General features: G+C 45.8%; 1 protein-coding gene across 29 annotated transcripts in view; it reads left to right on the forward strand.

Moving 5' to 3' along the window:
• The first annotated feature begins 207 nt into the window (after window positions 1-207).
• The window catches only part of ADGRG2 (adhesion G protein-coupled receptor G2), a 143,731-nt gene continuing 117,137 nt past the window's right edge, over window positions 208-26,801 (forward strand). For 18 of the 29 annotated variants that reach the window (XM_047715246.1, XM_047715267.1, XM_047715263.1 and 15 more), the window contains exon 1: window positions 339-561. The gene's annotated coding sequence lies outside the window, so the exon portion shown is untranslated. The other 11 variants (XM_047715249.1, XM_047715253.1, XM_047715259.1 and 8 more) reach the window with 8 other exon arrangements.

The following is a 26,801-nucleotide window of genomic DNA, read 5'->3' on the forward strand; positions in this document are numbered from 1 at the left end:
AACATGTCCAACTGTCTTCATTCAGTATTTTCACAGGAGAGAGCCTTTTGCCTCCCATGAGAACATGTGATTTATTTATCTCCTCCATTGTGCAATTGGTTCACCATCATGACAACTAACGCAATGTTCTAGAGAAAAATTTTGCTGTATCACATGGTGACATCACTCACATCGGCAGTGATTGGCTTTTCACCTAGATCCACCAAAGCCTACACTACAGGGATGGAATGGTGGGACCAGGGGCTTCTCTGCTTTGACTGTGAGTGCCTAGGGGGCTGGGATCACGTCTTGCTCACCTTCATCTGCCCAGGGGTCAGCCATGGTAGGTATGGTAGTATTTCTACCTCCCCACTTCCTGAGTCCTTAAGGGACTACATGCCCGGCCTTTTGTGCCTGGGGTCAGCTCTGAGAACGGTTCCAGCTGATGAGTAGGGAGCAGAAGCGTTGCAGATCAAGCCTGGGCTGAAGCTTGTGGTCCAGGCACTCTTACCCTTCTAACTGAGCAAGCAGGAACATTTAAGAGAAGGCCCCTCGGTCAGCCTGGGTCCCTGAGCGACTGTGGTAAGTGGAGCTCTCCCTTCTAACTTATAATGAACACGCAGCATGAGTAAGACATAAACGGTTGTTGTGTGAACTGTGGAGATTTTGAGTTGTTTGTTACTGCAGCAAAACGTAGGCTATGCTCACTGACACTATAGGCCTAAAATAGATATTTGTTACTGAATGGATAAATGATTTAAGCCAGAAAGGCCTTCTGAACAGTGGTAGCTCTAGAATTTCTAGAAAGGAGAAATTCAGTCCTGGTAATCAGGTGACACTTGTGTGGGAAGTAGGGGCCATGTTGGCTAGAGGACTTTTCATGTTTCGTTCATATAATACACTGGTTTTGTTAGATGCCTTTTATTTGGGGTGTTGGAATGTTGATGAGGTTATGAGGAGCCCAAAATACCCCAAAGCAGTCCTTGGCACTATCACTAGAGTTTAGACTGAACTTGTCACCTCCTATGTGTTTTACAGATGGGGAAACTGAGACCTAGACTCAGTGTGGTGTCGTTTCCCGATTCTCTATCTAGTGCTTTTTTTTTTTTAAGATTTTATTTATTTATTTGACAGAAAGAGATCACAAGTAGGCAGAGACGCAGGCAGAGAGAGAGGAGGCTCCCCAGAGAGCAGAGAGCCCGATGCGGGGCTCGATCCCAGGACCCCGGGATCATGATCTGAGCCGAAGGCAGAGACTTAACCCACTGAGCCACCCAGGTGCCCCTCTACCTAGTGCTTTTCCCACCCCAACATTGTACCTTTTGTACCTGGCCTTTAGACAGCAGGAGCTTGAGAGTCACACTCTGGCTGATTCTACTCCTGGCTCTACCACTTACTAGCTGTGGGTCTTGGGAGAGGCTGCTTAATCTCTCCGTTCCTCAGTTTCTTCAGCTGGACAATCCTGAGTGGGTTGCCATGAAGATTTGGTAACAAAGTATAGACTAGGGAAGGACCTGACATGCCTGACATGTAGCAAGTATAACGTTCATCCCCATCAAGGCCATTATCGTTGTTGTGGTTTCTCATCCCACCGTCCTGACTTACCCCCAAGTCCCATGTTCTCTTTGTGCTCATTTCCCTTGGAAAATAATAAATCTGTTAGAGACCATTGCGTGGTATCTTTGTAGACTATTTGGCCCCAGGGGAAGTTGCAATTGAAATTTTTTTTTTTAATAAAGATTTTATTTATTTATTTGACAGATAGAGATCACAAGTAGGCAGAGAGGCAGGCAGAGAGAGAGGAGGAAGCAGGCTCCCTGCTGAGCAGAGAGCCCCGATTGGTGGGGGGGGGCTCGATCCCAGGACGCTGGAATCATGACTGGAGCCAAAGACAGAGGCTTTAACCCACTGAGCCACCCTGCAGTTGAAGTTCTAAGGAAAGAACTGGGCCTTGAGCCCTGGTGAGCTGTCCTTTTCTGCCACCTCCCTCTGCTGAGAGCCCATACTCCGGGGTCCACCAGAGGGAGGGGACAAGGAGAACGAGGACTTGTGCCCTCCCTACTCAGGCTCTGCCATGTTTCCTGACGGACTGATGCTGGGGCTTAAACTCTATCACGGGCTCAAATATCCTGTGGGGTAAGATCCAAACGGCAGCCTCTGGGTTGTGCTCCCATAGATTTAAGATTGGACTGCAGATCGTGGGCACCCTCAGCCTTCTTCCTGTCACCAGACAGTGCCCGCGGAGGTGTGTGACCAGGGTCCTTCTCACTGAAAGGGCAGAGTGCCCCTCGGCTGGAGCGCCGGCCACCTCTTCAGTCCCAGCCTCCTTCTTCTTTCTTCAGTCAGGATGGCAGAGTTATGTTGACCCGACAGCGTGTGCCAAGGGGAATAGAATTTCGGCTGAAAGTGCATCAAAATCTGAATTTTAATTTCAGGCAAAGGAGTCTCTTCTCTCATTTTTGTGTTTTAGACATACTTCCTTTGAGTGTCCTTTTTTTTTTTTTTTAAACAGCAAGGTTGTTTAAAGGAAAAGCACATTTATTCTGGCATCACACTTACTTTAGAAATTTAAGCATCTTTTATTATTTTTTTAAGATTTTATTTATTTATTTGAGAGAGAGAAATCACAAGTAAGCAGAGGCAGGCAGAGAGAGAGGAGGAAGCAGGCTCCCTGCTGAGCAGAAAGCCCGATGTGGGGCTTGAACCCAGGACCTGGGATCATGACCTGAGCCGAAGGCAGCGGCTTAACCCACTGAGCCACCCAGGCGCCCCAGAAATTTAAGCATCTTTTAATATGAGGTAGACAGACTTGAAGTCCTTTCTTTTTTTTTTTTTTTTAAAGATTTTATTTATTTATTTGACAGAGAGAAATCACAAGTAGGCAGAGAGGCAGGCAGAGAGAGAGGAGGAAGCAGGCTCCCTGCTGAGCAGAAAGCCCGATGCGGGGCTCGAACCCAGGACCTGGGATCATGACCTGAGCCGAAGGCAGCGGCTTAACCCACTGAGCCACCCAGGCGCCCCTGAAGTCCTTTCTTGAAGTAAAACCTACATAGGGAAAGTGCACATATCACAGGTGCACAGCTCGATGAATTTTCACAAACCTAATACATCTACGGAAGTTAACACCGAGATAAAGAAACAAGACATCACCTTCTTATCCCCCTTGTAACTCCCGCCAGTCACTAACTTCTCCAAGACCGCTAATCTGATTGTTGGTTTGGCCTGTTTTACACTTTGCATAAACGGAATCACATTATGTGCATGCTTTCATGTCTGATTTCCTCTGCTCAGTATCGTTTATGAATTCCGTCTGTCCTCAGTGGTTCACGCTTTCTCCTTGCTGTTTGGCATTCCGTTTTGTGACTACACCACCGAAAAGTTTTCAATCCATTCTACTGCTGATGGACATTTGAGTAGCTTTCAATCTAGGGCTATTAGAAAGACCCTGCTTTGAACACTCTTGTTCGTATCCTTTGGCAAACATACACACTCCTTTCTGTTGGGTATACACCTAGAAGGGCAATTGCCGGCCGTGGGGTTAGTTGTATGCCCAGTTTCAATCGATTCTGCCAAATAGTAGTGTATGAGATTTTTGGCGGCTCTGCATAATATGAAGTCTATTTTCTAGTAAGTCGAAGATATACAAGTGTTAAGTTAATGCAAACAGAAACAATTAAGTCCTTTGGCATATCATTAAACCCGTTTATTGAAACCGTTTCCCCCCTTATCATAATTGTGCCTCCGACTTGTTATGTAACCTGGATGAGTTTCCTGACCTCTACTCTCTCTTAATCCAACCAGTCAAAAGTCTCTCTCAAAACACTTTCCATTCATTTATCCACCTAGAATGTTGTGAGTGTTAATAAGCTGGCGTTTGCAAAACAAATTCAACCCCTCCCGGAAATCCGAGTCCCTCTTAACCTGGGGTTGTGTCTAACACGGCAGAGTCAGCCAGGATGTGTTCTGTAGACCTGCATTTTATAAACACCTTCTCCAGAGCTGTGAATGCAATTCAGACTAGAATCTTGTTTTGGTGGTAAAGAACAATGGAATATTCTCCTGCGGGTTTTAACAAAGGAGAATGGTACCTTTAAAGTGATAAAGCGTTTTGCAAATATAGGAACTATTTGACTATAAAGGGTAGGGTGGAAGTGAATGGTTGGGCAGCAGTGGAAGGAAGCAGGGAGGGAATTCAGAGTGCTTATTTCCAACCCCCCCCCCCGCCCCGCCCAGTCTCTGTTTCTACAAGTAATTAGAATTGTACAACCGGGTCCAGGCCCTTAGTCCTCCATTTTCCCATCTGTAACATGGGGTACTTCGACAAGCTGGTTAGATGATTTGTAAGTCCTATCTAGATTTAGTTCTTAACTCTGTGAACGTGCACAGGGAGAAGATGCTAACAGAAAAGATAGAAGGGACCAGAGACAACTCACTCCATATACTCTCCAGCACACACGCACACACTCAGCAAGTAGAGTGCTGGGGATTCCAGTTTTTAGGTATCCGGTGTAACCTGTCATTCACCAAATAGCCGTGGACCTAAAACCTTTCCCAGGGAATTTTCCTTTTACGGATCTCTCCGAATCCCCCTCCAGTGGTTCGACATTATGATCTCTGCATTGGGAATCCTGTGGCAGAGGGGAGACCTGGGGCTCCCACCCATCACAGTGCACGGTGCCGAAAACAGTGAACCAGGCATTTGGGTCCCAGGGCGACCCCTAAAGGTGAGAGGATGGGTTTGGAGGTTTGGGGGGGTCTCCAAGGAGCGCGCCGGACCCGCCGCCGGGCATCCGAGGGTCGCGCGGTCCGGGGAGTCCCGAAGCGTCGCGGGGGCCTCTGCAGGGGTGGGGTGGACCGCCCAGCCCGCGGGCCGCGATTCTCTCCCCGCCCCCCTGCCCCGAGCTCCCCGCCGGGCTTTGGCCGGCCGCGCCACTGGCTCACGCCCTCCTCCCCTCGGCGCCCCGCCCGCTCCCCACCTCCGAGTCCAGCCTCCGCGCCCAGCCTCGCCGCCGCCGAGCGCCGGACGCGCCACGCCGCGCTGGGCTGCTGGAAAGCAGGCGGGCGAGCGGTCCCGGAGCGGCGGGGGCGGCTCCCAGCCCGCGGGAAGGGGGAGGGACGCGGCCGGAGGGAAAAGGAGGGCTGGAGGGCGCCAGCGGCCAGCGGGTCTGCGGGGATTGGCAGGTAAGCGCGCAGCGCCGGGATGAGGCTGTTCCCTCGGGCTCCTGAGACCCAGCCCGGGAGCCGACGGCGGGCGCGGGCGGCTCGGGCGGAGCGCCTGGACCTGGAGGGCGACGGGACAGCGGGGCGAACGCTCCCTCCGCCCCGCTGCGGCTCTGAGTCGGAGCCGGGGCCGCCCTGTGAGGCAGAGGCCGAGCCCCGGGGGCCGGCACCCCAACCGTGGGAGAGTGTGCGCCACGGGAGAGGGGGCTCCGGCGACGCGTTCTCGGAGGGGTGAGGGGGACGGCGTGTGTATCTAAAAGCTTCAAACGGACTCCAACTCTCCCCGCCCCTCCGGGAGACGGACTCACGCATCTCTTTCGCGCGGACGGCCCTCGAAACCAGACCCTTGGGGGACTCAGTTTACCGCTCCGGCCGTGGGGTGCGTTGGAGCTTGCGGAGCGCGAACGCGCCGCGGGCCCCAGACGGCTCCGCGCGGCGCTGTCTGGCGGGACCCAGAGCAGGTGGCGGGGGCCGCGGCGGGATGGAGCTGCAGCTCGAAGCCTGGGGGTGAGCATGGAGAGCAAGGAGGAGGCTGGGGGTCTCGGGTGAGCGCTTTCCGGCTGGGACTCGCCCTTTCGAGACTCCAGAACTATATACAAGGTGAGGAGGAGATGGGCTTTGCCCGCGTCAGATGAGGCAGGAGGCAGAGGTTTTCCGTGGCTGCCTGGATAGTGACACTTCTTAGTTTGTACTCTCCACGAATCCCTTGGGAGTCTTGCTAAACGGCAGATTCTGATTCGGTAGGTCTGGGGTGGGACCCGACAGCCTGCATTTCTAACAAGCCCCCACGTGATGCTGATGCTTGGGCTCCATGGACCACATTTTCTACGGTAGGCACAGCAGAAGTACTTTCTGTCCAACAGGCTGAAAACCTAAGAAAGTGAGAGACGGGGGGAAGAAATCCTAAGACTTTACCAGTCCCAGCTCCACCCCAAACACACACATGAAAATGATTGCTACGCGTTAAGAAGCGAAGTGCTTTACTTACTAGCTTACTACCCGAATACATTATCTGTGGGTCGAGTTGGCTTCGTGGGCATGCAACTTGTATTTTGGTCTTCACGCTTTGCTGTCGCTGTTGAAATTCTTAGTCATTTTTTGAGCGAGGGGCTTCGCATTTTCATTCTGCCCTGGGGCTCACAAGTTATGTAGTGAATCCTAATAGTCCCCGTTGGCAGAAGTAGCACCTGTTTCTTTGATCAGGGTTAGGAGCTGGTGGGTGATGGAGAGTGAAGGTTTATTAAGCCAAAGTCTAGCCAAATGTTGCCGTTCCTCCCGTCTTTCTTCCTTTCTCTTTGGCTATTTTAAGAGATAAGCCTGGGAGGGTAACCTCAGTTATACATGGTATGCCAATATGTATTGCTTTATTAATATTAATAATTAACGGTTTATTAAGAGCTTTGTTATTAATAGGCAATACAGTTTTAAGTTCGACCTCATAATTTGTAAAATAAGTGACAAAATACGTGTTATTCCCAAAGTATCTGGGGAGACCTGTTCAGTGTCTCAGAGTTTTGCTTAGTTAAGATCTGAAATGAGCTGGACATTGCTTGGTTTGGCTGCTTTTACAGCTCAAATGCAAATCTAGAAAACAAAAAGTGGCCAAATTTTGTAGCTGTTCAGGGGTATTGTTTTACAGGGCCTCAGCGTGATGCCAAGCCCTGATCGGATTCCCACCGCTTTTACATTCCCACATCCCTGCAAGGTGACTTTCCTTAAAAGGGGGATAGAGCAGATTCTGCTATAGAAAAACTGAAGGAATGCAGCGTGTTTTCCGTGTGAGTAATTCTTGCCCACAGACTCCAGGTGTGTTTGATTTTCTAGAAAAAAAAATGGTTGGAAACACAGAAAAGAAAAAGAAGCTGAACTTTAATTATGGATTTGATTTTGTTCAGGGGGAGAAAACATCTTGAGAACTGGAATTTCATTGGCAGGTTGGGCAGGGAAAGGAGAGCTGCTGTGTTTTTAGTACCATGAACAGCCTTCCAGAAATGGCAAAGTGAATTTGCTCAGGTGTTAGGGAGCCGGTTAAGAAGCTGCTTTTGTGTGGCCTATGTGTTGGTTCCAGGGGCTCTGGTGTAGTTGTGGCGTGGCTGAGTCTGATTTGGGACTCAGAGGGGGACATCACTACATAGATTCCTGGTGCTTTCACTGCTCACGAGAAACTGACAAACACATTTTTCCATTTTGCGGCCTGAGAGTGCCAAGTCCCTTTCAGATACTCCCTACAAATTGGGAAGAGCACCCTTAACAAAAAAAAAAAAAAAAAAGTGTGGGCAGAGAATGTGTTTCCGTGATGTTAATAATTTGGAAGCTAGAAATGAGATTCCGCCTTTAGCAAAAACCTAGGAGCTGCTTTTGAGGCCTTGATGAGAAAGGCCTTCCCTAGAGGGCAAAAAATTCTTCTAAAATGTGTATGGTGGAGTGCTGGGTGGCTCAGTGGGTTAGAGCCCTGCCTTCGGCTCAGGTCCTGATCCCAGGGTCCTGGTTCGGGCTCTCTGCTCAGCAGGGAGCCTGCTTCCCCCTCTCTCTCTGCCTGCCTCTCAGCCTACTTGTGATCTGTCAAATAAACAAATAAAATCTTAAAAATAAAATGTGTATGGTTTTTAAAATATGTGGGTCTTTAATCCACATGGAACTTGTTTTGGGAACATGGTATGAGGTGGGGGGGGCACTGGAAATTAAGAAATGGGCTTAACATTTGGTAAAAATTAAAATAAATTCTCTCAATCAAATAAGAGTCTCTGAACACTGTTCCATTTTATAAATCTAGTTAATTAATTCTTGAGTTGACTCCATGTTTTTGAGATTGAGGCATAATTTATGTATAATAATATTCACCATCTTTGTGTACAGTTTTAAAAGTTTTGACAGATTCATATGGCTATCTAATGAGCACCACAGCAAGACAGAAGAATTTGGTCACTCCAGAAAATTCCTTTTTGACCCTCTGTAGTCAGCTGCCTCCACCACACTCAGCCCCTGGCAACCATTGATTTACTTTCTGTTGCTGTAACTTTATCTTTTCCAGAATGCCCAGCGACTGGATTCATACATGGTGTGGCCTTCTGCGCATGGCTCCTTTCACCTCACGTAATGCATTTGAGATTTCTCAGTGTCGCGTGAATCAGTAATGTGTTCCTTTTTATTGCTGAGTACTATTCCACAGGTTTTCCATTCCCTGACTTTCTGTGCTTATGGATAGGGCCACTGTGAACGTTCACAGACAGCTTCCTGTGTGAACATACACTTTCATTCAGGTAAATACCTCCAAATAGGATTGCCGCTGGGTTATATGGTAAATCTAACTTTGTAAGAAATGGCCAGACTTTCCCCAAATGGCTACACGCCAGCGCACCGCCACCGGCCGTGTATGAGAGGTCCAGCTGCGTGGGCTGCTCCCCACCGGCACTTGGTATTGTCAGTTTGATTTTTGTCTTAGCCGATCCAGTGGGTTTGTGGTGGCCGCGCTCTGTGGTTTCAGTTTGCACTTCCCTAATGACTAGTGATGTTGAGCATCTTTTCATGTGCTTTTTGGTCATTTGTATATCTTATGAAATGTCTGTTTTTCTAGATTGTATTGGCTGAGTGAGTCATGAGAGCTCTGCATATATCATATATCTGGATACAGGTCAGATATCTATTGCAAACATTTTCTTTAAGTCTGTGGCTTGCCTTTGCATTTTCTTTCTTTTTGTGATATGAGAACTCTTAACTTGAGAGCTACCCTCTTAAATTTTTAAGTGTATAGTAGAGCACTGTTCACTATAGGTGTCATGTCAAGTGGCCGATCTAGTAGAATGGGTTCATTGTGCACAGCTGAAGCTTTATGCCCATTGAATGCTAACTCCCCATTTCCCCCTCCCCCAGCCCCTGGCAACCACCATCCTACCCTTTGTTTCTATGAGTTTGAATATTTTATTTGACTTATACATCATCAAAGTAGAATTAATGATGTTTTTTTGAAGAGTAGAAGATTTCTTTTTTTTTTTAATAAGAATAGCTTTGATCTTTTTTTTTTTTAAAAGATTTTATTTATTTATTTGACAGGTAGAGATCACAAGTAGGCAGAGAGGCAGGCAGAGAGAGAGAGAGGAGGAAGCAGGCTTCCTGCTGAGCAGAGAGTCCGATGTGGGGCTCGATCCCAGGACTCTGAGATCATGACCTGAGCCAAAGGCGGAGGCTTTAACCCACTGAACCTCCCAGGTACCCCAGAGTAGAAGATTTCAATTTGATAAAGTCTAATTTATCAGGTTTTGTTCCTTCTGTAGATAGCAGTTTTTTTTGTTTTTTTTGTTTTTTTTTTTTAATTTGACAGAGAGATCACAAGCAGGCAGAGAGGCAGGCAGAGAGAGAGGAGGAAGCAGGCTCCCCGAGAGAGCAGAGAGCCCGATGCGGGGCTCGATCCCAGGACTCCGAGATCATGACCTGAGCCGAAGGCAGCGGCTTAACCCACTGAGCCACCCAGGCGCCCCAGATAGCAGTTTTAGTAACCTGATAAATCTTTGTCTACTTCACCTTTACCAGGATTTTTTCTGGACATTCTATCGTTTTATCTTTTTATGGCTTCATTTCGGTTAACTTTTGTGTGGGTCAAGATTAACTTTTGTTCATATAGATAGCTAGTCCTTCCAATACGATTTGTTGAAAAGACCGTACTTACCTCCTTGTATTCCCTTGGTCCCTTTGTCAAAAATTAATTGACTGTATAATGTGTGGGTTTGTTTATTTATGTATTTATTTTAGAGACAGGGTGGGAGGGGATGTGGTGTGATAGAGAGGGGAGGAGAGAGAGGGAGAGAGGGAGAGAGAGAAGAGCATCTTAAGCAGGCTCCATGCCCAGTGCAGCCTGACATGGGGCTCGATCTCACAACCCTGAGATCATGACCTGAGCCAAAATCAAGAGTCGGACGCTTAACTGACTGAGCCACCCAGGCGCCTCTGTGTGCATTTATTTTTGAATTCTGTTCTGTTCCATTCATCTGTATGTCTGGCCTCATGCCTATACTACATTGTAGGTCTTACACATTCTTGCAAGGTGAATTCCTAGATTGTTTTGTGGGTATACTTTTTTTTTGTGGGTATACTTTTTATTGCTTTTAGAAATTGTATCATTTATTCCCATTTCGTTTTATACTTCCAGTACTGTTGTCTAGAAAGGTTATTTATTTTTTTGTAGGTCCATCCATATTCAAGCCATGCTACTGAATTTTTATTAGTTCAAAGTTCTTCTAGTGAGTTTCCTTGGATTTTTAAGGTAGACAATCAAACTTTCTGGAAATGAAACAATATAGGGATTTCCCCTCTCCACTCCCCATATTTTCTCTCATTTTACTTGCTTGCCTTAGTGGCTAGGCTTCCTTCTAGGGCACTGTTGAGGAGTATCTGATTTGGGTGGGAATGAGTCTGACGCTTTCCTACTGGGTATTGTGCTTGCTCTAACGTTCTGGCCTTATTCTTACTATCATCAGGAAGTTTCTTTGCATTTGGAGCTTCTAAACGTCTCAAGTTTTTTTTTTTTTTTAAAGATTTTATTTATTTATTTGACAGAGATGACAAGTAGGCAGAGCAACAGGCAGAGAGAGGGGGGAAGCAGGCTCCTTGCTGAGCAGAGAGCCCGAAGTGGGAGCTCGAAGTGGGGCTCGATCCCAGGACCCTGGGATCATGACCTGGGCGGAGGGCAGAGGCTTAACCCACTGAGCCACCCAGGCGCCCCTAAACGTCTCAAGTTTAATTTTAAAATTTCGTGTTCTGCTTAGATTCTTTTTTTTCCATCGAAAAAGCCTAACAGTTTAGAGGTGAGTCACTCTTCCCAGCTTCTACAGAGGGTCATATTTTGATCTCCCTGGAGGAGAAGGTTAAAGTGTAATACAAGTCAGTTGTTTCATTTAGACTATGAAGATACTACCTTTGGAGCTTTTTATAATGTCCTCCTTTGGGAGGATGCCAGGTACAGCAAGAAAGGGAGAAAATAAAGGGACAGATTATATAACCTACTTATGAATAAATAAGCTAACTTTTGGTAGTGTTTTCAAACTTTCTTGCCCGCCATCCATAGTGAGAAGTATGTTTTACATCTCAGCCTAGTATGAACCTACCTATATAAGATTGAAATAGGATCTTACAAAGTCTTATGCATTTTGGCTTTGTGTAGTGTCCTCTGGACAGTTTCATTTTCCTTCCGTCTGTTCTATTTCATCTAAAAATGATGATCATTTCCCTGTAAGTGGATGCAACCCTCTTTCATAAAACACTGGTTTGTAAACCTGTCCCTTTAGTGTCTAAGCCCCCCGACTGCTGCCTGGTGTCCTAGACAGATTTATTTCATATCAGGTCCTGCTGTGCTGCAAAGTGAGACATTTTGCTCTTGAATTACTGCGTTGCCTCTAAACCGGCATCCACCCTTCACCCCAAAGAACAGCTTGCAAATGCAGCCTCTGGAAACCCACTGCCCCAAACCCTCTAATAACCTCTACCACACTTCAAATAAGACCCTGGTTCCTCACTGTAGCCTCTGAGGCCCTATGTGGTCTTCACCCTCATTCTCACACTTCCCCCAAACACAGGGGCGCGTTTGCTGTGCTGCTCTTACGGAGCACCATTTAGTCAAATGTTCACATAACTTGTTGCTGTCCTTGTTGCTGTCCTTCCGAAACAACAACATTCCCTGCTAACCGCTGTGAATGGTCTGTGAATGGCCATCCCCACATCCTGCTTTTGTTTTCTGCCTAACGACTTGTTATCTGCAATTGTATCATTTAATTATTGGTTCACGGATTCCTTGTCTTCTTTCCCCTGCTGGAATATAAATTCCCAGAGAGCGAGGATTTTGTGTGTCTTGCTCAGTGCTGTGTTCTCAGGACCTAGAATGGGGGATATGGTAAGTGCTCAATAAGTATTGGTCAACCGGATGAATGAGGCTGCCTGGAATCTAGAAGAAATCAGGCCACTAATCCTAAGAGAATTTCAATGTACTCTCTGCTTTTCTGTTCCATTTTAGTATAGCACTTTCTGTTGGTTAAGGATGGAGTATATTCTAATATAAGCTGTTCGTTAATCAACAGACATCTGGTGTCTACTGCATTTCTGATTCTTCAATGGTAATAAGGATAGCTAGTAGCTAATATTTAATGAGCAGGCACTGGTCTTCCTGCTCTACACATATTCACTCATTTAATCCTTCCAACTTCTTGAGGCACGTGCTGCTATCATTTTACAGATGAGGAAACCGAGGCACAAGAGGTTAAGTAACCTGGCCAAGGACATACGAAAGGTAACTAATGGATCTAGGCTTTGAACACAAACCATGTGATTTCAGAGCCTACACAGTGCTCATGGCAACAGGGAGAATACACAGTTCCTAACTTTTATCAACACGTCATGTTTATGGCCTTTATTCTCTTACAGAGCGGTTTTTTTTTTCCTAAAGATTTTTATTTATTTATTTGACAGACAGAGATCACAAGTAGGCAGAGAGGGGTGGGGGAAGCAGACTCCCTGCTGAGCAGAGAGCACGATGCGGGGGCTTGATCCCAGGACCCTGGGATCATGACCTGAGCCGAAGGCAGAGGCTTTTACCCACTGAGCCACCCAGGCGCCCCATTACGGAGTGGTTCTTCACCAGGGCCGATTTTGCCTTACTGGAGACATTTCGCGAATTTTGCCTGTTGTGACTGGCAGAGGTGGGACTGCTACCGACACCTAGTGGGTGGGGGCCAGGATGTTGTTAAACATCCCATGATGCACGGGCCCCCCGCCCCCCATAATCCCCCACGGAGAATGATCTGGCCCCAAAGCCCACAGTGTTGGACTTGAGAAATCCTGCCTTAACACAGTAGTTCTGAAAGCTGGCTGCCCGCTCATATCACTTGGGGAGTTTTCAGAATCCATACGGATGTCTAGGTCCAGGTCCTGACCTTAGCAAACCTCGACGGCGCTTTCAGCAACGCCCAGCAAGCCTACTCTGCCTGGGTGGTAGGTTTCCTTGTCTCTTCGCCAAAACAGCTGTTTGGCCCCTTTTATTGTGTCAGTCCTCCTACACCAGCCGCTGACCCAGCCTCCTTAGATCCTCCGCCCAAACTCCCAACATGCCCACATTAGTACAAATGCGAACTACTCATGGTGCTCCCCACTGGTGCTGTGAAACCGAATGAAACGTGCCTGGTGTGTCAGAGACTGGCTGCTTTTCTGGGCTCTAGACCTCTTACCCTCTTTGCCTTCTCAAGGACATATTCTTCCCCTCCCCCCTTTTAAAAGCTTTTTATGTGGAAGGGCACAGGGCTGGCTGAGTCAGTAGAGTAGAGCACTCGACTCTTAATCTCAAGGTCGTGAGTTCAAGCCCCATTTCGAGTGTGGCACCTACTTAAATAAATCAAAGCTTTTTATTTGGAAATAATTTCAACCCTTGTAAGTCAGTTGCAGAAATAAAAATTGTACAGCGAACACCCATGTGCCCCTTGTCCAGATTCCTCTCTTCTTACCCAGTTTGCTCTCTCCTCTGCACTCCTGCGCGCCCACATCCCCTGTCTGAGCTGTTTGGCGGTGTTAATTGACGGTGTTAAATGCAGCGTGGCCTTTACTCCTAAGCCCTCCGGAATGGGTTTCTGAAGAATAAGAATATTTGCTTACGTAAACACAGCGCTGCTGTCAACTTCGGTAAATTTAACATGGATATTATGCTGTTACCTAATCTGCTATTTATTTTTGTCTGTTTGTTTACCTACTCTGCTATTGATCTTCCAAGTTAGACAATAGACAGGATAACATCCTTTATAGCATTTTTTTCCTTCTGGCACAGGATTTGCCCGAGGGGTGTTGACAGTGGTCTCCTCTCTTAGCATCTTTTAGTCTGGGATGTTTCCACAGCCTTTCTTTGTCTTTTATGACATTGGCAGTGTGGGGAAGGAAAAGTAATTTTTCCTCTACAAAACCCCCCTCCCCTCCAATACAAGGCAGATTAACAAGAGAAAAACAAAGAACTTGAATAACATGTGCACCTGGGACAGCTGAGTAACTCTGTGAAATGGCCCAAGTCACCACCTTAAGCACCATCTCCAACTAAGGCCCAGAGGAAATTTGGGGGCTGAGGGTGGAGAGGTGGTTGTGGGAGGTGAGCAGGCAAAGCCCAGTAAACAGGAGTAGGACTGTGATGCAGATTTAAGTCCTGCCTTCTCCATTGGGGAGAGATCCTAGAGATCTAGAGTCACCCCCCTCTTCCTGGGGCAGAGAGGAAGACACCCTTAAAGATGGACATTTCCCTTATACATGTAAATGTCTCCTACAAAAGTTTAATGTTGGTGGGTTTTCTGAGCTTCTCTTGCATCTGCTTTTCTTAGAAATAATCAGTTTAAAATCATCCTTAGGCCAAAGAAGCCCATTTTGGGGGTGGCAGATGGCTTCTCCCCTTCAGCATTTAGGATGCATGCAGACCATCTCCCTGTCTTTTTAAGAAACATTGGTCAATTTGGGTTTGTTTGATGTTTCTTGTGGTTAGATACAGATTATGCATCTTGGGTCAGAATACCAGATAGGTGATATTATGTCCTCAGGGTATCACATCTGGAGGCCCACAATCCCCAGAATCTGGTGCCTAAATGAGGTATCTCGATCGAATGGGGGCTGGCCAATGTGGGGCCACAATCAGGTGGAGGCCAATGGTGCAGGAGGTGAAAGGGTTCACCTGAGGCAGAACGAAGGAGATAGAAGTTTACTGGCTACACCCAGGGGGTGGTGGGCAGGACAGCAGAGGGGAGGCTGTCTGCAGTGAGGCAGTGGGTGGGGGCTGTTTTTAAAGGGGGAAGATGCCCAGGTATGGCGACATATGGAACTTTCCCCTCTTCTGGGAACTGTGCCTAGTTGTAAGTAGCCCATTGGCTAGTTAGGGCCTAGGGGTATTTTGAGGTGCGTGGCCTGATGGGCCTGTTGCATGCAGCAAGGGCGTCACTGTGGTCCTGTCTGCATCCTGTTGCTCAAGCCTCTTTGCCTAAAAGTGGCCTCCACGCAGATGTCCCTCTTCCTCTTTGGCGATGTTAATTTTGATCACCTGGTCAAAGTGTTGTCTAATTTCTCCAGTGTGTGGTTACTCTTTGTGAGTCATCTGGGGAAAGACACAGATAGCCCACTTCTCATCAGTATTTCTCTCTAGATTTAGCATTCAGTGGTGATTTTTGCCTGATCCAATCCTTAATATACCTGAAAATAATGAGTTTCCAACTCCGATATTCTCTCCATATTTACCAGTTGGCCCTCACCAAGACCCCTTCCTCCCTTCCCCATTTATTTTTTTATTTATGTATTTATTATTGGTATGGACTCCAGAATTCCTATTTTTTTCAGTGGTTTGTAATTCATTACTGTACTTAATTGTTTTTGTTCTCATGTTGTGAAGGACGTAATTCTTAATCCTGTCCCCCTCATTCTTTCCTGCTTCAGTGCACCCCTCTCTCTTGTCTGGATCATTTCCATTAGCTCACAGTCATGTTCTAATATAGAATATCTCTTTTGTCTCCACAGCCCCCTCCTGTCGTCTCCCCATTACTAGTCACCCCTTCTCAGAGGAGCCTCTTAAAAGACTGTACATACTTCATCACCACACATTCATCCCCTGTCTGATCTAATCATGGTCCTGTCCTGATTCTCAGTGGACGCCATGTTGCCAAATACAGCAGCCGCCATTTCTCTGACTGACTGTGCTTGACTCTGCAGCGGCATTTGAGAAGTCGGTCATCCCCTCCTTCCATGAACACCTCCTCCTTGTGGCTTCCATCGTTCTACATTGTCTTGTACTACACTTTCTACTCTATCTGGTAACTTATTCTAAGCCTTCATTTCAGACTCCTCCTCCTCTGCTCAACCTACAAAGGCTGGTGTCCCTCTAGGGCCGGGGACGCCTTTTCTTCTCTTTACAGCCTCTCCTTAGATGACCCCACCAGTCTCATGGCTTTGCATTTCATCCAGGTGCCAGTGCCTGCAGCCATGACCTTTCCTACCACTCAAGGGTCACTGATCCATATTTTTAAAAACGTTGTATATACTCTTCCCTTCTCCCAACTTCATTGACGTATAATTACCGAATAGGAATTGTGCATGTTTAAGGTGTATAATTTGCTGTTTTGTTGTAGGTATACATTGTGAAGTAATCGCCACACTCAAGTTAACTAACATCCACCACCACACACCTTTGTTTTAGTGTGTGTGTGAACAGTTAGGATCTACCCTTTTAGCAGACTTCAAGTATACAATACATAGTGTTATCTGGAGTCACCACGCTGTACACTGGACTCCAGAACTCATTCATTTGCACTGATTTTAGAACGTGAACTCCAGCCTTCTTAGCATGGCATTCATCCCGCACTAACCTCGGTGAGATTAAAATGTAGAGTCAATCTCATTGTCTCAGAAAATATCTGCAATTTTTATACTGGCTCAAAAATATCATTGAGAAATATTACAAAACAATGATGATAAATTGACCAGTTCTAAGAATGTTGAAAGTTTTGGGGGTAACTTAAAACACAAAAAGGCTCAGAAATGAGAAATGGGAGCTGTAGAAATGAAAAAGGGGGAAGAAAGCACAGAAAAAGTTAGGCCTTAAACACCTTGTGTTTTTGAAATATTAAAATTAAAAAAAATCTTGAAACAAAAAGACTTACTAATCCACATGGATATCTAATTGGAGTCCCGAACTCCATGTTTCCTCAAACTCCTCCTTTCCAAAGCAAAATCCTGATTCTCTACCACTGCCCCCCGCCACCAGCGCCCCAGACCAAACCTGATTCTCTCCCCATGTCTGTCTATGGCACCACCATCCACCCACTTGCCCAAGCCCCAAGCCTACAAATTTCATGCCCCACATCCAAAGCTCATCAGCAAATCTTGTCAATTTGGCTCCCAAAGTATATCCCAGGTGTTCTGGCTTCTCTCTGCCTTCACTCTATGTCAGTCTGCCACCATCTCGTTCTTGGATAATTGCAGTGGCTTCCTATAATCCATTTTCCATACAGCAGCTAGAGAATCTTTTTAGAAGCATTAATTGGATGTCACTCCCTTACTGTTCACCTGTCTGTGTTGAGGACCACTATCCTCCTTTTCATTCTTCCAGCCCATCAAGCTCCTTTTGGTCTTTTGTACTAACTCTTGGCCCTGGAATGTTCTCTTTGTCCCCTCCCCAATCTTTCTATGGCTGGTTTCTCATCATTTATATCTCAGTTTAAATATCACCTATGATCACTTGATCTAGAATAGCCAACATGTTACCCTCTGTATCCTTCTCATCTTGCTTTAATTCTCAACATTGCACTTTATCATTGTTCGTTTTCTTATTCATGTATTTCCCTCTCCTTTTCTCCTTCAGCTAGAATGTGAGCAGGAACGACACTTTATCTGTAGTGCCTAGAACAGTATTTGGTATATAGTAGGTATTCAATAAATATTTGATGCATGAATGATACATTTAAATTGCCTAACATAATTTCCAGCACTTTGAAGACAGAAAATGTTCTTTTTCTAACATAAGTGTCCATCTTCTTCTGGGGCTAAGTCCAGAAACATCTGGTGAGAACAGTGATTTGATAAACAGATGCATATGTGTTAGGATCCTAATTATTAGAGATTCCAGACAAAGGGGAATTACATTTTACTAAGGAGGGGGAACAAAATAGTGCTAGAATTCCAGGAATCAACAGTGTCAACATTTTTCAGTGTGGGACTTTCCTGGCCTTCCTCACTGTAAGACTGGGTGTCAGATTTTTAAGTTGACATGTTTGGGGTGCCTCAGTAGCCCAGTCAGTTAAGCATCTGACTCTTGATTTTAGCTCACGTCATGATCTCAGGGTGGTGAGACAGAGCCCCGTGTTGGGCTCTGGGCTCAGTGTGGAATCTGCTGGAGATTCTCCCTCTCCCTCCCCCTCCTCTTTCTCCCTCTCTCTCTCTCAAATAATAAATAAAACAGATCTTTGAAGAATTGACATGTTTACCTTGGCATTTAGACCTGTCAATTTTCTAAACCCTCTGGATATTCGTGAATTGAATATGTGGGAGAGGGAGAGAAAGATTGGGAGGATATGTGCTGAAGTAGTTTCCCTTTTAGGCATTGTTTGAAGATTCGCTGTGGGTCTTTTGTAAACTCTTATAGTTTGTAAACTCTTGTAGTTCTGAATGGTACTAAAGGTTCCAGGAAAAATCAGTACAAATAAACTCTACTAGTGATTTTGTTATACAGATGATTAAATTTTTGATAGAATGTATCACATATTTTAGGCTATTTGGAGAAACCATTACCCTTGACCCAGTAGGATTTACATTCTTTAAGCGAATCGATGCTCATTGTCCTCATTGTTCATACATGAGTCTGCAGCTGTGTACCGTTAGTCACTCTTGTGATATTTGTCACCTATGCATCATTATTAGTCATTTTCTTTGACTCATCAGCATCCATCTTTAGTGAGAGGAGACAAGTGTGTCAGGTACCATTTCATGGATATGGATATATTGGGTCTTACCTTTTTTTTTGGACTCATTTGTGAAAATGGATTAAGTATATATACATATATTTTTAATTTGTTATTATTTTTAAAGATTTATTTATTTTAGAGAGAGAGAACAAGAGAGGACACAAACGGGGAGGACCAGAGAGAGAGAATCTCAAGGAGACTCCCCGCTGAGCATAGAGCTGGATGCGGGATTTGATTACACAGCCCTGAGATCATCGTAACCTGAACCGAAGTCAAGAGTTGGCCGCTAAACTGACTGAGCCACCCAGGCATCTTTACATATATTTTTAAAATTCAACTTTTTTTTTTTAAGATTTTATTTTTTTTAAGATTTTATTTATTTGACAGACTGAGATCACAAGTAGGCAGAGAGGCAGGAAGAGAGAGAGGAGGAAGCGGGCTCCCCCCTGAGCAGAGAGCCCAATGCGGGGCTCGATCCCAGGACACTGGGATCATGACCTGAGCCGAAGGCAGAGGCTTTATCCCACTGAGCCACCCAGGCGCCCCTAAAATCCAACTTTTTTTTTTTTTTTTTTTGACAGAGATCACAAGTAGGCAGAGAGAGAGGAGGAAGCAGGCTCCCCGCTGAGCAGAGAGCCCGATGCGGGGCTCGATCCCAGGACCCTGGAATCATGACCTGAGCCGAAGGCAGAGGCTTTAACCCACTGAGCCACCCAGGCGCCCCCCTAAAATCCAACTTTTAATTGAAATACACATTATACGTATTATAAATGAGCAGCTCAGTGACTTTTCACAAACCGCACACACCTGCTACCAGCCCCCTACATGAAGAATTAGTACATGAGCAGCAACCGAAAGCCCCCTTCCATGTCTCCTTCTGGTCACCACCTCCCCAAATTAACTGCTCTTCTCATTCAAATGTTACAGATTGATTTTGCCCGTTCTCGAATTTCATATATATGGTACCACCCAGAACATCTGACTATCTTCACTCAGTCATTATGAGATTCATCTGTATTGTTGTGTGCACTCAAGTTGCCATATTCTGTTATGACTGTACCACGATTTATCCTTTCTGCTGTCAGTGGACCATTGGCTTTTTTGGTCTTAGGCTTTTATAAATAGTGCTGTGAGAAATACTCTTGGACATATCTTTTTTTTTTTTTTTAAAGATTTTATTTATTTATTTGACAGAGAGAAATCACAAGTAAGCAGAGAGGCAGGCAGAGAGAGAGGAGGAAGCAGGCTCCCTGCTGAGCAGTAAACCCGATGCGGGGCTCGAACCCAGGACCTGGGATCATGACCTGAGCCGAAGGCAGCGGCTTAACCCACTGAGCCACCCAGGCGCCCCTGGACATATCTTTTGATGAACACATGTGTGCATTACTATCTAGTAAATACCGTAGGGAAGGAAAATAATTTCCTGTCTATACTTTCAGATTCTCGGCTGAGACCTCCCCTGCTCCTCACTGGAATAAAAGACAGATTAACAGGAGAAAAACAAATTTAGTAACATGTATACCTCCTGCCTGCCTGGCAGAGACACAGGAAAACTGAGTAACTCCCCCAAATTGTGCAAGACATCATCTTAAATGCCATCTCCAGCTAAAGACAAAAGAAGATGTTGGGGTGGTGCGGGTTACCAGGAAAACCACAATAGACAAGGGTAAGGTTGTTATGCAGCTCTAAGTCCTTACCTACTCCATTGATAAGAGTTTCTAGAGATTGGGGTATATTCCTGGTACTGGAAGGGAAACTCCCTTACAAATTGATATTGCCTTTATAAATGTAGATGTGTCTTACAAAAGGATAACTTGGGTTTTCAGAACTCCTCCTGTGTCTGCTGTTTCTTAAAAATAATCAGCCTCAAAAAAAAAAAAATAATCAGCCTCAAGGTAATCCTTATGCCAAACAGGCACATTTTGGGGTGTCCTATTCTGCTTCCCTTAAATACATAAAAGAATGCTTTAAATACATAGTTAACCCTTGAACAACGTGGGTTTTTGAACTGTGCATGTCCACTTAATATGTGGGTTTTTTACAATATAGTACTGCAAATGTGTTTTCCTTTTGATTTTCTTTCCTTTTTTTTTTTTAAGATTTTATTTATTTATTTGAGAAAGAGAGAGAGAGTGAGAGAGCATGAACAGGGGGAAAGGTAGAGGGAGAAGGAGAAGCAGGCTCCCCACCGAGCAGGGAGCCCAACATGGGCTCAGTCCCAGGATCCTGGGATCATGACCCCAGCCAAAGGGAGATGTTTAACTTGCTGGGTCTCCCAGGTGTCCTGATTTTCTTTTCTTTTCTTTTTTTTTTTAAAGATTGATTTATTTATTTGAGAAAGCGGGAGCAGGGGGAGGGGCGCCGTGGGGAAAAGAGAGAGAGAGAGAGAGAGAGAAAATCTCCAGCAGACTGCTGGCTGGGTTCACAGCCTGACACAGGGCTCGATCCCACAACCCTGAACTCATGATCTGGACTGAAATCAAGAGCTGGATGCTTAACCAACTGAGCCACCCAGGCATACCACCACCCCCTTATCATTTTCTTAATTTTTTTTTTCTCAGCCCACTTTATTGTAAGAATACAGTATATAATTCAATATAGCATACAAAATATGTGTTAATTGACCGCTTATGTTATTGGTAAAGTTTTGGATCAACAGCTAGCTATTAGTCATTAAATTTTGGGAGAGTCAAAAAATTATATGCAGACTATCAGCTGTGTGTGTGGGGGGAGGGGATGGCCAAATACCCCTAAGCCAGGCATTATTCAAGGGGTAACCATTTCTAATCATTTTCACAGTTGTCAATTATTTTTTCCTCTGCATGTTGTTAGGATTAGTAGCCACCTTTGGACGTACACGTCTGTATCCGTATACAATATTGAAGCTTTTTATTTGTAACTTGAATTCAGTTTTAGCATCAGTTGTTTTTCTTCTTCTTTTTTTTTTCTAAGAAGCCTGTTTCTGTGCTCACTTACTCCCTTACTATCTATATGCAGTGTCATTTAAAAAAAATCCTAAGAATTTTTGGCGTGCTCTTTCTTTTCCTAACACACACACACACACACACACACACACATTTCGAAATGGAAAACACTCCTGAAACTGTTGAACGTGTTTTGCAAATGTTGAGGCAAAGGTTTACCCACTTGAATAGACTTGGAATGGTACAGGCTTATTAAGCACTGATTCCTAATTTTGCCAAGAATAAAAAAGGAAGGAAGAGCAGAAAGAAGTAATTGAAAGATTTTGGAAAACTAAAGTTTGCTTTATTTTGTTGCGATTACACCCAGGTCGGCAGGTTTTGCCCCTAGTTTCTTCCACTGTCCCAAGTTGCATTAACTTCCTCCCTTCAGCATATCTGAAGTTTATTCCACAAATTGGAGAGAGCGAATATAGACTGAAGGCACTTAGCTTCCACTTGATTTTGGCGGGAGACGCAGACATTGAATGAGCTCTGTGTGGAGAACTGTTCGCGAACAGTGTTATCTGTAGCAGTGCTTTCCAGACGTACCAACTAATCACCTGCAGATGCCGATTCTGTAGCTCTGGGATGGGGCTGGAGATTTGGGGGAAAGAGGACCATAATGAATAGCGAGGCTTTGGAGCACGGTTGGGGATTATGTGGAACCTTTGTCCATTGCCCATTTGCAGATGATGAACATCCTGGCCCAAGTGCCTCTCGGCTAGTCCTTCTAGCGCTGGCCCGAGAACCAGCTCTGCGCAGTCCCTTTCAGAGGGGTAGACAAAGCCAGTGCTCTTTGAATGCTTCTTTTATCCTCCAGTAGAAATTAACCTCCCTCATCTAGTCTCTTCTCAAACGTTCCAGACACCCAAAGAGAAACTGCTGAATGCCTCAAACACACGCCAAACCAAAACACACGCACACGCACACACACACACACACGCACACGCACACGCACGCACACTCGAAATCCCAGCTGCCGACCTGAAGAAAGGTGTGAAGCAGGGTAGGCATAAAACCAAGCTCTTCTCTCCTGGCTTCAACATCTCGTACTTCCTCATTCGTTCCCCAGAGACCGGGTGTCCATGTCGACATCCCCGGCCCCCCAACTGCTTCGGTGCACAGCAGCCCCCTTCCAGGCGGCAGCTGTGCATCTCCCTGCCCCAAGTGCACTCTGCCTGCCCCTGGGGTTGGGTAGTTGGGAGAGCCAGGGAATTAACACTCCCCATCCCACCCCTCGAGCCACCTTCCACCCCTGCCTGATGACAGTCGTAGATAAACAGTCCAGCTCCTTTGCCCGCAGGTGGGATAACGGAGACAGAAGGGCGTTCTCCACTGGCCCCCCAAGTTTGCCAGGATTGAGGTTCAGTTGACCCGGGCAGTAACAGGGTGGGTAATGCACCCGTATTCCCGGATTCCTGTTCCCATCTCACTTCCCCATTCTCCTGTTCACTGGGATCACATCCTAAGTCACCTAACTACATGCCCTCGAATCCTTCCGCAGTCACCTCCTGGAGGAACCCCAACTATGGCAAGGTTCTTCGAGGCCAGCAGTCAGGAAGTACTTTCGTTTGTTTTAATAAAACTCCCATTACAAGAAGACAGCATGGGACCCCCATGGGGTTCATTCAAGGAGGTTTTACCAGGGTCTAGTTCTTTTGTTGGCCTGGCACTAACCATTTCCATGGCTGGAAATACACCCAATCATGGAGAGAATGCGTCTGTGTTTCTGGGCTGGTTGGGGATCATGTCTGCAGAGCTCTTGACTACATCATATGGCCCCCACAAACCTCATCCTGGCTGTATCCTCCTCCATGCTCCTCTCCCTGTGATTTTCTGTTGTGGGCTCTCTCTCCAGTCCCTTGGACAAGAAACTCTTTCTTGGACCTTCCTTTTACCGTGAGGGCCCTGGATGTTAAATTTCAAGGATGTACCCACACCTGTTTCCCAAGCTTTGCATCAAGGATCTGTGTTCCTTCTAGCCACGCCTTCAGCTGCTCCCCCCACTCCCCAAACTGGATTTGGGTCTGAGCCTTAGTGTAATTCAATCCCACAAGGTATGCGATGACCCGGCCTTTCCCCCTCAAGACCTTGTAAGCAGAATCTCCCTTTCTGTGGCTCCTTGCCTGGTTGGAACTTACAACGCACAGGGATGCTCGGGAGGGTAGCCTGACTGCCACTCTGGACTGGATTTCTCACAATCTTGCTGTACCTCTGCCAGGGGCTGCTGCCTACCAGGGGAACACCCATGTATTTGTTTGGGCCTCCTGGGGTTCCCTTAGTCCTTTAGATTTGATATTTTAAGGGTACATGCTACATCAACAGGGCTAGCTTTGTTTGTTTATGTAAGTAATTTTTAAGATTTTTTTTTAATTAAAAAAATTTTTTTAAAAAGATTTTTCTTATTTATTTGACAGAGGAAGATCACAAGTAGACAGAGAGAGAGAGAAGCAGGCTCCCTGCTGAGCAAAGAGCCCGATGCGGGGCTCGATCCCGGGACCCCGAGACCACGACCTGAGCTGAAGGCAGCGGCTTAACCCACTGAGCCACCCAGGTGGCCCTAATTAAAAATTTAAAAAAATTTTTTTTATTATGTTCAGGTAGCCAACATAGAGTACATCATTAGTTTTTGATGTAGTGTTCAGTGATTCATGAGTTGCATGTAATACCCAGGGCTCATCACCACACTGTGCCCTCCTTAATGCCCATCACCCAGTTGCCCCATCCCACCCACCCCCTGCTGTAACCCTCAGTTTGTTTCCTGGAGTCTAGAGTCTCTCATGGTTTCTCTCCCTCTCTGATTTCTATCTATTTTTAAGATTTGTATTTATTTGAGAGAGAGACAGAGAGAAGAACATGAACAGGGGGAGGAGAGGGAGAAGCAGGCTCCTCAGGAGCAGGGAACCTGACGTGGGGCTCAATCCCGGGACCTTGGCATAATGACCTGAGCCAAAGCAGACTGACGCCTAACTGACTGAGCCACTTGGGAGCAGGGCTCCCTTTAACATAAACATTTGTAAAAACATCAAGGAAGGATGGCTAGGCAACTACTTCCCTGTGACTTTAGGCTCTCTTCCTGGCTTGCCAACTGCCACCTTCTTGCTGTACCCTCACATGGTGGTGGGGGAGGTGGAAGTTTGAGAGAAAGAGAGATCTTTCTCTCATAAAGCCACACCCAACTGGGTTAGGGCCCCACCCTTATGAGTTCATTTAACATAATTATCTCCTAAAGAGCCTATCTTCAGATACAGTCACGGGGGTGGGTGGGGGAGAAGGTGGGGGCAGCGGTTAGGGCTTCAACATAAGAATTTTGAAGGTACACAGTCCGGTCCGTAGCAAAAACTGTGCCCAGCTCCACCCATCCCCGCCACCTCAGCATTTCTCCTATTCATCTCAAAGGATCCTGAAATTTCACAATTAGGGAGTCTTTCTTTGGTTTATAGAATTGTTAAAATGTAAATGGACATAGCATTTGATTTATGTGCTTTGCTGTGAAGTCTTCTAAGAGCAGGTAGGGGCTCAAAAAGTATGAGGTCACTGGACACCTGTAGACTAGGGATGGGCCCCACCGAGAGGACAGAAAGGGTACTAAAAACGAAGTTGGTTTTCTCCAAGCAGTGTCTGTCCATTGATTTTTGCCAAGGCTTGTTCAAGTCCTCAGAATTATTTTCTTATCGGTTCCTGTAAAATAACCTTAAGATAAGAGAATTGAGTATTTGACCCTGCTTTCTTGGATGTGTGAGTGATTTGATAGATACTGACTTTTATTTATTTATATATTATTATTATTTTTTTATTTTTATTTTTATTTTTTTTAGATTTTATTTATTTATTTAACAGACAGAGATCACAAGTAGGCAGAGAGGCAGGCAGAGAGAGAGAGAAAGGGAAGCAGGCTCCCCGCTGAGCAGAGAGCCCGACGTGGGGCTCGATCCCAGGACCCTGGGATCATGACCTGAGCTGAAGGCAGCGGCTTTAACCCACTGAGCCACCCAGGCGCCCCTATATTATTATTTTTTAATTGAGAGAGAGAGAGAGAATGTGTGTGAGGAGGGGCCTGAGAAGCAGAGGGAGAGAGAGAGAAAGAGAATGTTAAGTAGTCTACTTCCCCAGTGTGGAGCTAGACTTGGGGCTCAACACAGGGCTCGATCTCACAACTTTGCGATCATGACTTGAGCCAAAGTCAAGCATCAGTCGCCTGACTGAGCTACTCAGGTGCCCCAAAAGACACTGTCTTTTAAAGAAGGAGTTCTATTGACTCTGTGCAAAGGGAGAGGTGGAAGTACAACTTGGCATTGGCTTATCCAGCCTTCTATCAACACGGACATTCTATTAGCCAGAAAATTATGTCTGATGACAATAGATGTTTTCATAAGGCCTCTTACGTGCTCCTGGAGTCTAAAGTACTTTGTGAGTTATTGAAGATTAAATTATGTATGGGATGATTGTCATATTAACTGTGGTTTTGATGATCTTTGTTAATGTTTGTTACTAAATGGTAATCCTTTATTTATTTTTAAAAAGATTTTATTTATTTATTTATTTATTTATTTATTTATTTATTTATTTAAGAGTGCGAGAAAGCACGAGGGCAGAGGGAGAAGCAGGCTCCCCGCAGAACAGGGAGCCCAATGTGGGGATCCATCCCAGGACCCTGGGATCATGACCTGAGCTGAAGGCAGACAATTAACCAACTGAGCCACCCAGGTGGCCCTAAATGGTAACCCTTTATTAACCAGAATATTTCCACTTTGATAGTCCAGTTTCCTCCCTGGCTAGAACCAAAATGGTACCTGAGGTGAACTGAGCCCTTCTTGTGGGTTATTGCTGGGGTCAACTGCTTATGGAAAATTGGCTCAGGTCCTCAGAACACTGTGTATATCAGTCAGGCACACGGCTGTGACTGCTATGTGGCCTTTGCTCCTTTGGGGACCCACTGAGGGAGGGTCAGTGCTGGCTCAATTCTGCTGAGGAAACTGCATAGAATTCTGTCTCCTTTGGACCTGCTCCATCAATGGTGTCATCAGGAGGTCCTCAACCTGGCCATCCACTAGTCTTAAAAAAGTGCACAGAGGTCAGCACTATCCTGAAATTGGTGTTTATCTTTTCATCCTATATTTCCTCACACTTATCCTACATAGGTATACTTCCCTAAATAAAAGAGAATGCTACTTGTGTGCTTTTAAGC

Source organism: Lutra lutra, chromosome X (assembly GCF_902655055.1).
Source record: "Lutra lutra chromosome X, mLutLut1.2, whole genome shotgun sequence".
Lineage (NCBI taxonomy): Eukaryota > Metazoa > Chordata > Mammalia > Carnivora > Mustelidae > Lutra > Lutra lutra.